The 9,984-nt window shown below is 42.2% G+C and overlaps 2 pseudogenes; both read right to left on the bottom strand.

The window, feature by feature from the left end:
- Positions 1 to 3,024: 3,024 nt before the first annotated feature.
- Positions 3,025 to 4,237, bottom strand: LOC112630362 (annotated as a pseudogene).
- Positions 4,238 to 5,987: 1,750 nt separating this feature from the next.
- Positions 5,988 to 6,977, bottom strand: LOC112606927 (annotated as a pseudogene).
- Positions 6,978 to 9,984: the final 3,007 nt, after the last annotated feature.

Below are 9,984 nucleotides of genomic sequence, written 5' to 3'. Positions count from 1 at the left end.
CTGTCGGAGTTTGGGGGAGTAGGGTAGGGATAGTATTAGGAGAAATACCTAATGTAGATGACGGGTTGATGGTTGCAGCAAACCACCATGGAACATGTATATCTATGTAACAAACCTGCATGTTCTGCACATGTATCCCAGGACTTAAAGTATAATAATAAAAAGGAATAAATTTTCATATAACCTTATTAAATTCATTATAATATCCTCATACTATAAGGGAGGAACACAAAAGAAATATCACTCCATTTCTAACTACAGTTCTAAGATAACTATTTTATCAAAGGTAATCTTCCTTCCTAGTATTAAATTATGAAAGGGATATCATTTTGCCTCATAAAACTGGTCATTCTTTACAAGTTCCTTCCATTCTTCTTTTCTCCTACCTAGAGAAGCTTTTGAAAATAAATGAGCTGAAACATATTACTCATCTCTCTTGTCTCTATGAGTCTTTCATATCTAATGTTAACTCTAGTCCCTGGGGAGTTGGATGTCCCTCCTTAATCAGATTTGATAAAACAGCAAGAGGTTTCCAAGAAAATACCAAAAAACCTAATTTCGGCAAAAAGAAAAAATTTGGCCTCCAGTTTTCCAGATGTTGGTGGATTCTGTCCAATACAGATATCATGTAAAATTTAATTTTAGATCCTTTGAGTTCTTCAAAAGAAGATATTTAACAAACTGTGGGAGCTGATGACACTTTTAATTATTTACAATGTAATTTTCTCAGTAAAATGAGCCATGCTTCAATAGGGAAAAGGGAAAATACCAATGATTTGCCAGGCACTGTATCTTCTTTAATTTTCATAACCACTGTGAGGAGTGGTATTCTTATTAGTGCTCAAACGGGCTCACAGAAGTAGATAACTTGGTCAAAATCACTTAGCCATTAAGCGGTGAAGTTGGAATTGGAACCCAGATGTGTGTGACCCTCATTTTATTGCTGTTCCTCTACACGTGGAATTTTGGCATCTTCATTGCTGTAGAAGAATGAAGTTAGCCACCACTCATTTTGTTGACAGATTGACCATATGGCCTTTCTAGAAGTGATCACTGAACTGATGGCGTTAGCTATTTCTCCTCAGAGTTACTGGTTGATTGCCTTTGTGTGCAAAAAGCTCTGTGTTATAAGACAGAAACACTAAAGAATAGCAAACAAGATCTTTGCTTTCCAGGATATTCAAATCTAATTGGAGGAAGACAACATGTAAATAAAAACTATATATCACCAGATACTAATTAATTAGCCAGAGACAACCTAATATCTCTTCTATTTTTTTATTCTAAAAATAGTAACTACATATTGCAGGAAAATCTCCTCTAATCTCATCATCATTTCCTCAATTCTTCTTTTCAATGCACATGTATATTTAGACATTTAATTGAATGATATTTATAAACACTTGTATATCCTATTTTTTATTGAATATTGTATTATGAGCACTCTTTCATGACATTATATTATTCCAATGTATAATTTTTAATGGCAGAAAAATATTCATAGTACTTTAATTTGTAATGTCTTCTGGACATTTAGGTTGTTTTTAATATTTTTAATTTTTTATAAATTATATTGCATTGAACATCCTAGACCACAAATCTTTTCTCATGTCTCTACTTATTGACTTAGGATAAATTTATTCAGGAGGAATCGAGAATAAATTTCTGGAGATTCCTGATATATGTTGAGAAGACATAAGATAGAATGGAGATCCCTAAACAGATTTCGGGTGCACCACTTTGGGCACCACCACTTGGGGCACCAGGCCCTAGAGGCTAAAGTACCACATTATATCTCCAATTCATTCGCCAGGTGGTCTGCATTCTTTGCTTCCTTGATTTCTCTGAATAGAGCTTTCCATTCATTTGAAGGTGCACTTTCTGGTGGTGCCTGATGGCATTTTGCATTACATTTTATTTGCTGCAAAGTAAATTTTATTTAATGCAAAATGCCACCAGGCGCCATCAGAAAGTGCCCCTTCAAATGAGTAGAAAGTCTCCTTTTGTGATTGGAGTATAGTATGATAGAGTTAGAATTCTTTGCTCTTTTCATATTAGCTACTTAGGATCTATACAATATTGCAACAGAAATATCAGAGTGTCTTGAGGCTGGCTGACTGGGGCCTGATATCTAGCATTCTAAGAAGGTGCAAGAGAAAGAAACTAGCACTGGATGAGACTCATGAGCATAAACCCCTTCAAATTGAGAGAGGTGTCTGCATTTGCAGTCAGACTTCTATCATCAGCCCTGATTCCTGACGTAATGAGTTGTGAGTTGTTATAATCGTGGAAGACAAATGGCTTGAGAAGATAACATGGATGATGTGATTTCAAGAGGAGTTCAGTATAAACTTTTGTGAAAAATCATTCTGATAAACTGATCTTAAGACATCACGCCATGTTTGATGGCTCATGCCTGTAATCCCAGAGCTTTGCAGCACTTTGGGAGGCTGAGATGGGCAGGTTGCTTGAGCCCAGGAATTTGACACCAGCCTAGGCAACATGGCAAAACCCTATCTCTTAAAAAAAATACAAAAAGTAGCCAGGCGTGGTGGCTCATGCCTGGAGTCCCAGCTACCTGGGAGGCTGACAGGGGAGGATCACCTGAACCGGAGGAAGATCTGAGCCGTGATTGTGCCACTGCACTCCAGCCTAGGACCCTCTCTCTCTAAAAAACAAACAAACGAAAACAAACAAACAAACAAAAAAAATCCCGACATCACATTGTTTACTCCCTTAATGCTGCTCGGAGTGACACTTGGCATCAGGAGGGCAGTATAGTCTCTCTTTTTTTTTCTTACAGTACAAAGTTAGGGCTCTTCATTCAGGCAGTAGAGTAAGGAACAGCGAAGTGGGAGGGCTACACCATTGCCATGGCAACAGAAAGCCTCATAAAGATAAAATCCCTCTGCTTCTGTCAGGCAGGCTCTTCCTAGCTCAGCTGACACCAGTTTTCACTGGCTGAGAACAAGGCCAGGCAGCCTGGCTACAATGTGGAAGCGCAGCTGGATGCGTGGCCTCTGGTCAGTTCTGGAAGTGATCGGTGAGGGCTTCCAGTGGCTCCTGCTTCTTCAGCTCATACCCCAGCAGGCCTCTTTCAGCATAGGGACAGCAAACTTGCCCAGTGTGCCATTGCTTATGTGGTTCTTCAGCTTCTCTTCTGAATACTCCACCTTGGGCCTTTTGCTTCTGAAACCTTCATTATTGTGTTTTATGTTGCTAACTTTCCCTTCAGGATTGTAATCTGGTGGATAGAGAAGTTCCTTAAACTTATTCACCAGTGGGGAGCCCAGTCTTTTATTCATTGCTTCAACCTCGGGCAATGTCAGGTCCACTGCTTGTTCAGGCTCCATCAAATCCAAGGCCAAGGCATCCAGGTTCCTGGAGTGCTGCTGCAGCACAGAGTTCTCAAAGCTGTCACTTCTGTATTTGAATCGGAGCTTCTGAACAATAGCTTTCACCTTGTCCACCTGCTCTGGGGTTGCCGTGGCTTTTTTAGTAAAGGGCACCTTCCCTTTATTATCAGCATAGCATAAAAAGACCAGCTGGAAGCCTGCAGGAGTCACCTGAATTTTCTGATCATCCAACTCCTCTTCCTGTGGCACCAAAGCCACAAAATAAGGGGGGATGTTCCTGCAGGGTGTGTATCTGCACAATGCTGTGACCTCCTTCTCCAGACATGTGATGAGTAGAGCACTGAACAGGGTTGAGCTCCCATTCATCGGCGACTCCTCAGAGTACACAAAGAAGGAGGGCCTTGGGTAATGGTGCTTCTTCAGCTTTACCAAGGGCTTAAACCCATGAGAATCAAACCTGGTTCATCAAACTATTTTAGCTCTTCTGTTTCCTCTTTCTCCAGTATAATCTGATGCCTTCCATAGATCTGAAACCTCATGGTATCTCTAGGCAGAAGCAAACTGCCTGTATTTACATTACATGTCCAGGTCTTAGTTTTCACCGATTCATCTATTTCTCGATAGAATTTTATTGGAGGAGGCTTAAGAGTCTTCTGGATCAGATTATAAATGCCCACAGAGAGCACTATATCTTTGTTGAACTTCAGCTTTAACCTGCTGAGTGTTCACTTCCTGATCTCCTTGGCTCAAAACTGCCTCAACAGGTCTTCTAGCTTGCTGGATTCCTCAAAGTGGGCCCTGAGATCCTCATCCTCTGCTATGCTGATGATATCTCTGTAAAACAAAGGTATGTCAAAGCCTCCAGGTTTCTTCAGGTGCATCAAGTCAAGGAAGATGCCTGTATCTCAGTGGTTATTGGCTTTGGTCCTGGCCCAGCTGGCTTTGACACTGTCATTGCCTTGGGGGTTGTCTTCCTTGGTGAACAACATGACTCCTCTTGTACAGTACATTGCTGAAGAGGTTGTTGGCACAGACTCACAACATTTCACTGAGTGAGTAGTCAGGTCCAGGCCCATCGGGTCTTGGAAACGTTTTTGTCCCTACTGCCCCTTAAACCGGTCAAGCTCTAGAATTTGTTTTGCACCTGGATTATCCAACTCCTGGATGCTCATGTCAAAAGGAGTCAACTCATCTTCACTCTGAGATTCACACATCGCTCTGGAGGCATCAACCAAAAAAATCAAACTATTTCTTCCTGCATATTTACAGTCTCCACTTGCTTCACATGATTCTCATGGGTTTCAAGCCTTTGGTAATGCTGAAGTGCTGTGGGTCTGTGCAACCTCTTTAGTGATGTCCAGTTCAAAATGTTCTTATTCTGCTTCTTGATCGCCTCCAGTTTTGTAATAAGACTTTGGCCGGGCGCGGTGGCTCAAGCCTGTAATCCCAGCACTTTGGGAGGCCGAGGCGGGTGGATCACAAGGTCAGGAGATCGAGACTATCCTGGCTAACATGGTGAAACCCCGTCTCTACTAAAAATACAAAAAAAAAAAAAAAACTAGCCGGGCGCGGTAGCGGGCGCCTGTAGTCCCAGCTACTTGGGAGGCTGAGGCGGGAGAATGGCGTGAACCCGGGGGGCGGAGCTTGCAGTGAGCCGAGATCGCGCCACTGCACTCCAGCCTGGGAGCACAGCGAGACTCCGTCTCAAAAAAAAAAAAAAGACTTTCACCCTGACATGTTGCTTACTGCTCACTTTGGTGCGGGCCAGGGCAGAATGGTCTCTTAAGATTCTCTCTGCCAGTCTGGTCTCTGTCTCACTACATTATTTCAGAGACCCAAGAGTGTTCCAAAGGAATGTTCTGATATTGGTAGCAATACACATCATCAAATTGCTCTCTAGAAATGTATACATTTACAACTCAATCATAAGAGTATGTAATAGTGCTCCTTACAATGTATCCTCACCAGCATGGAATATTATCTTTTAAAAACCTTTGATGTATTACTAGTTGTTTTTGTGGAGTGCTGTGGCTCAGGCTTTTTGAAGAAGCCTAGGATAACACAAACATAATTCTGGTTAAAATTGATCAGCAAAGATGAGTGGTGCTAGCAATGACTCGTTTTGGCTGACAGTGGGGGGAAATAAAAGATTTAGCAATGGGAAGAGAAAATGATAAGTCTGGTTTGAGCTAAGATAAATTTGGATTATCTGTGGGACATCCAAGAGGTGATATGTAATAGGTCATTGAGTATCTCTGTGTGGAGGTGTGAGATGTAAATAGAACATTTAAGTATTAATATATGGTAAGTGGATAAATCATAAATGTAGGTACAATAGTTCAAGAAGAATTCAGAATGGGCAAGCAGTTGAATATGAAATCTTGGGGAATATCAACATTTAAAGGGGTGCAAAAGAAGCATAAGCTAAAGGTACTTTTTTTTGAGAGAGAGATGGAGTCTTGCCCTGTTGCACAGGCTGGAGTGCAGTGGTGCAATCATAGTTTGCTGAAGCCTTGAATTCCTGGGCTGAAGCAATTCTCCCACATCAGCCTCTGGAGTACCGAAGACTACAGGCACAAGCCACCATGCCCAGAGGAAGGCACTTTTTTTTTCTTTTTAAAGAAGCTTTTATTTCCTTGTTTTGCAAATAAAGCTGGCTGAGTTGGTTGCTTTTTGGTGATTAGTCAAAGAGACGAAATCCCATATACTTGTCCGACTCCTCCAACTCTTCCTTGGCTTCAACCTTAGTTGGGGCTGCAGCAGCAGCAGGAGCAGTCGTGGCAGCAGTGGCCACAGGGGCAGCAGCCACAAAGGCAGATGGATCAGCCAAGAAGGCCTTGACCTTTTCAGCAAGTGGGAAGGTGTAATCAGTCTCCACAGACAAAGCCAGGACTTGTTTGTACCCACTGATGATAGAATGGGGTACTGATGCAACAGTTGGGTCGCCAATCTGCAGACCGACACTGGCAACATCGCAGACATTCTCCAGGAAGTGAGAATGCAGTTTCCTCTGTGACGTCAAGCACTTCAGGGTTGTAGATGCTGCCATTGTGGAACATCTGCTGGATGACCAGCCCAAAGGGGAAGGGAGAGATGTTCAGTAGTGTGGCTTTGCTGGCTCGCACTTTGTCTCCAGTCTTAATCAGCTGCATATCACTCAGGATTTTAGTGACACCCCTGGAGATTTAAGTGGTGATGCCTAAAACCTGGAGAAAGGAGGTCTTCTTGGGCCCCAGACCAGTGTTCTGGACTGGCACAGTGACTTCACATGGGGCAATGGCACCAGCATGGGCCACAGCTGGCACCTTGTTGGCCAGCAGCAGGTCCCTGATCTCAGTGAGGTCCTCCTTGGTGAACACAAAGCCCACATTCCCCCGAATGTGAGGCAACAGTTTCTCCAGAGCTGGGTTGTTTTCCAGGTGCCCTCAGATGGCCTTGCGCATCATGATGTTCTTGACCATCAGCACTATGGCCTTCCTGCAGAGGGACATGCGGATCTATGCATCTGCTTGGAGTCCATACTGTCTGCTCCCACGATGAAACATTTCAGATAATCATCCAAAAGTCGGATGATTTTAAGGAAGTAGTTGACTTCCAGGTCACCCTGTCTTCCCTGGGCATCATAGTGGTGCATCAGGGATTGTCACACAGGGTTTAAAGATGATGTCACTTTCATGAGGACACCTGGTGAGAGGAGGCACTTTTTATGAATAGCCACAGGGGTAGAAAGATAACTCAGAGAGTACTGTCATTGAAGAAAAATAAAGAGACTTTCAGAAAGGAGAGAATAGCATGTCACAAAGAAAGAAAATTGATTAATTATTAATGATTGGGAAATGGTGATTTAGTCTGTTTTGTGCTGCTATTACAAAATACCTGAGACTGGATAATTTATAAAGAAAAGAAATTTATTTTCTCACAGTTCAGGAGGCTAGAAAGTCCAAGATTAAGATGACGGCAGATGATGTTTTCTGGTGAGATCTGCATCCTCCAGAGGGAAGGAATGCTGTGTCCTCACATGGTGGAAGGCTAAAGAGCAAGCCAGCTGAGTGCTGCAGCTCTTTAAATAAGACTCTTTAAAGAAGACTCTTTAATAAAGGCCTTAATCCCATTCATGAGGGGATGAGCTCTCATGACCTTATCATCTCTAGAAAACTCCACCTCTTTATACTATCACATTGCATTAAGTTTCAACATCTGAATTTTGGAGTGGACACATTCAAACTATAGCGGATAAAGTTTTAATAGCAATAATTAATGTTTAGCAACCAAGAAATACCCTCATTCTTCCCTGCTTGTTAATTTCTACCTTTCAGGTTCCCCAAGGAGTGGTACACATAGGAATATCAAATAATAACCAAATTGCAATTTTATTAAGGCCCAAGTCAATGTCAATAACACTCAGTGCAGCTTTGGTGGGGATAGGTGGGCCTCTGGTTTAGGCTCAAGGCATAAATGAGATTTTCTACCCTGTGTTTCTCTCCCTGTTCCCCACAGTGGGTCAAATCTGAAGCTTAGGATCTTACCTACCTGTGGTTTGCTGTATGATGAAAGGATGTCAAGGTAAGATCTGCCAGAGCCTCTTGGGAGAAGGCCTGAGTCCACTTATTTATCATGCCACATGGAGTGGGAAACAGAGCTCAGAGAAAGACAATGTGCCTGTGTGACCCCAGGAATCCTATCTTTTGGCCATTGAAGAACTCTGTCTCCTGGGCACGTGGGGAGGTTCTTGAAAAAGTAGGAACAAAGGCTTTCTGCTGCATTTTGTCCCTTTAATAGGAGGAAGCAGATGCCTTCTGTACTCTAGGAACTTCACATAAATACAGCTCGCACAATAGCACTTGAAAAATTACCATCTTCTAAGAATAGACCCCTTCACTCATGAGGACATATTCTAGAGCAGTGCCATTCAATAGAATTTTCTGTGATGATAAAGATGCTATTTAAATCTGTCCTGTCCAATACTGTAGCCACTAACTATGTGTGATCACCGAACTTATGATTAGCATGACTGAAGAACTAAATTTTAACTTTTACTTAAATTTAACTAACTTGAATTTAAATAGCCCCATGTGGATAGTGGTGATCCTATTATACAGTGAAGCTCTAGGTATTTCAGGGAATTGTGAAATCTGCTGATACTCTCATGATAGTCTTGTTTTCTCTTTTTAGCCTCTCCATCTTTATTTGATTGATTATTCCTGGTTATTCTAGGTCTGCTGTTAAGGTATGGATTAATATTCATGTATAGCTGATACAACTTATAGAGCCTCAGGTTCTCGATCTATGAAATGGGAGTGCTAATAACCAGTTTTCTGCTGTGGAGATTAAATGACATAATTAAACCATAAATTCAAAATATGAAAATAGCTTTCTCACTTAATTGCAAATTGTCAGGGTTTACCCAATACCTGAACAACCATTGTATCTTGGAGGTAAATAACTTGTTTTTCATCTTACAGGCTCATAGTTGAAAGGAACTTACCTTGAGTCTCTAATGAGACTTTGGACTTTAGACTTTTGAGATGATGCTGGAATGAGTTAAGACTTTTGGGTCTATTGGGAAAGGATGATTGTATTTCACAATGTGAGAATAACATGAGTTTGCTGGGGTTGGGGGCAGGGGTGGAATGCTATGGTTTGGATATAATTTGTTTGTCCCCACCAAATCCCATGTTGAAATTTAATCCCCAGTGTAGCAATGTTGGGAGGTGGGGCCTAGTGGGAAGTATTTGGGTCACAGGAGTGGATCCTTCATGAATATATCAAATGCCCTTCCATTCTGGACTGGTGAGTTCTCACTCTGTTAGTTCCCATGTGAACTGGTTGCTAAAACCATCTTTGCTCCTTCCTGCCCTGCCTTCCTTTCTTAGCGTGCAGCCTCTGCACACACCGGCTCCTCTTTGCCGTCCACCATGAGTGGAAGCAGCCTGAAGGTTTTACCAGATGCAGATGCCCAATATTGAACTTCCCAGCCACCCAGAATCATAAACCAAATAAACCTTCTTTTTCTTTATAAATTATCCAGCCATCCAGAATCATAAACCAAATAAACCTTCTTTTTCTTTATAAATTACCCAACCTCCAGTATTCCTTTATAGCAAAACAAAACAGACTAAGACAGTCAGTTTTCTGCATTGATTTTTGTGATTCAGGGTTCCACCCCTACAGTGGCATCAATAAATCACTATTCGCAAGTTAAGGCCAATCCCCATGAGCACTGGGGATTGGGGATGTGCAAATAGTGAGTGGTGGTGATGGTGAGGTGCGACCATGATCTTTTTTATTTTTATTTTTATTATATTTTTTTGAGATGGAATCTTACTCCATGACCCAGGCTGGGGTGCAGTGGCATGATCTCAACTCACTGCAACCTCAGCTTCCCGGGTTCAAGCAGTTCTTGTGCCTCAGCCTTTTAAATAGCTGGGAATAGGGGTATGCCACCATGCCTGGCTAATTTTTGCATTTTTATTAGAGATGAGGCTTTGCCATGTTGGCCAGACTGGTCTCTAACTCCTGACCTCAAGTGATCCACCTGCCTGGGCCTCCCAAAGTGCTGGGATTACAGGTATGAACTACTGCACCCGGCACCATGTTCAACTGAAGGGAGAGATGGGGAGGGAACCTC

Source organism: Theropithecus gelada, chromosome 1 (assembly GCF_003255815.1).
Source record: "Theropithecus gelada isolate Dixy chromosome 1, Tgel_1.0, whole genome shotgun sequence".
Taxonomy (NCBI): Eukaryota; Metazoa; Chordata; class Mammalia; order Primates; family Cercopithecidae; genus Theropithecus; species Theropithecus gelada.
The sequence above is the reverse complement of the archived record's forward strand: the minus strand, read 5'-3'. Positions and strand labels throughout refer to the sequence as shown.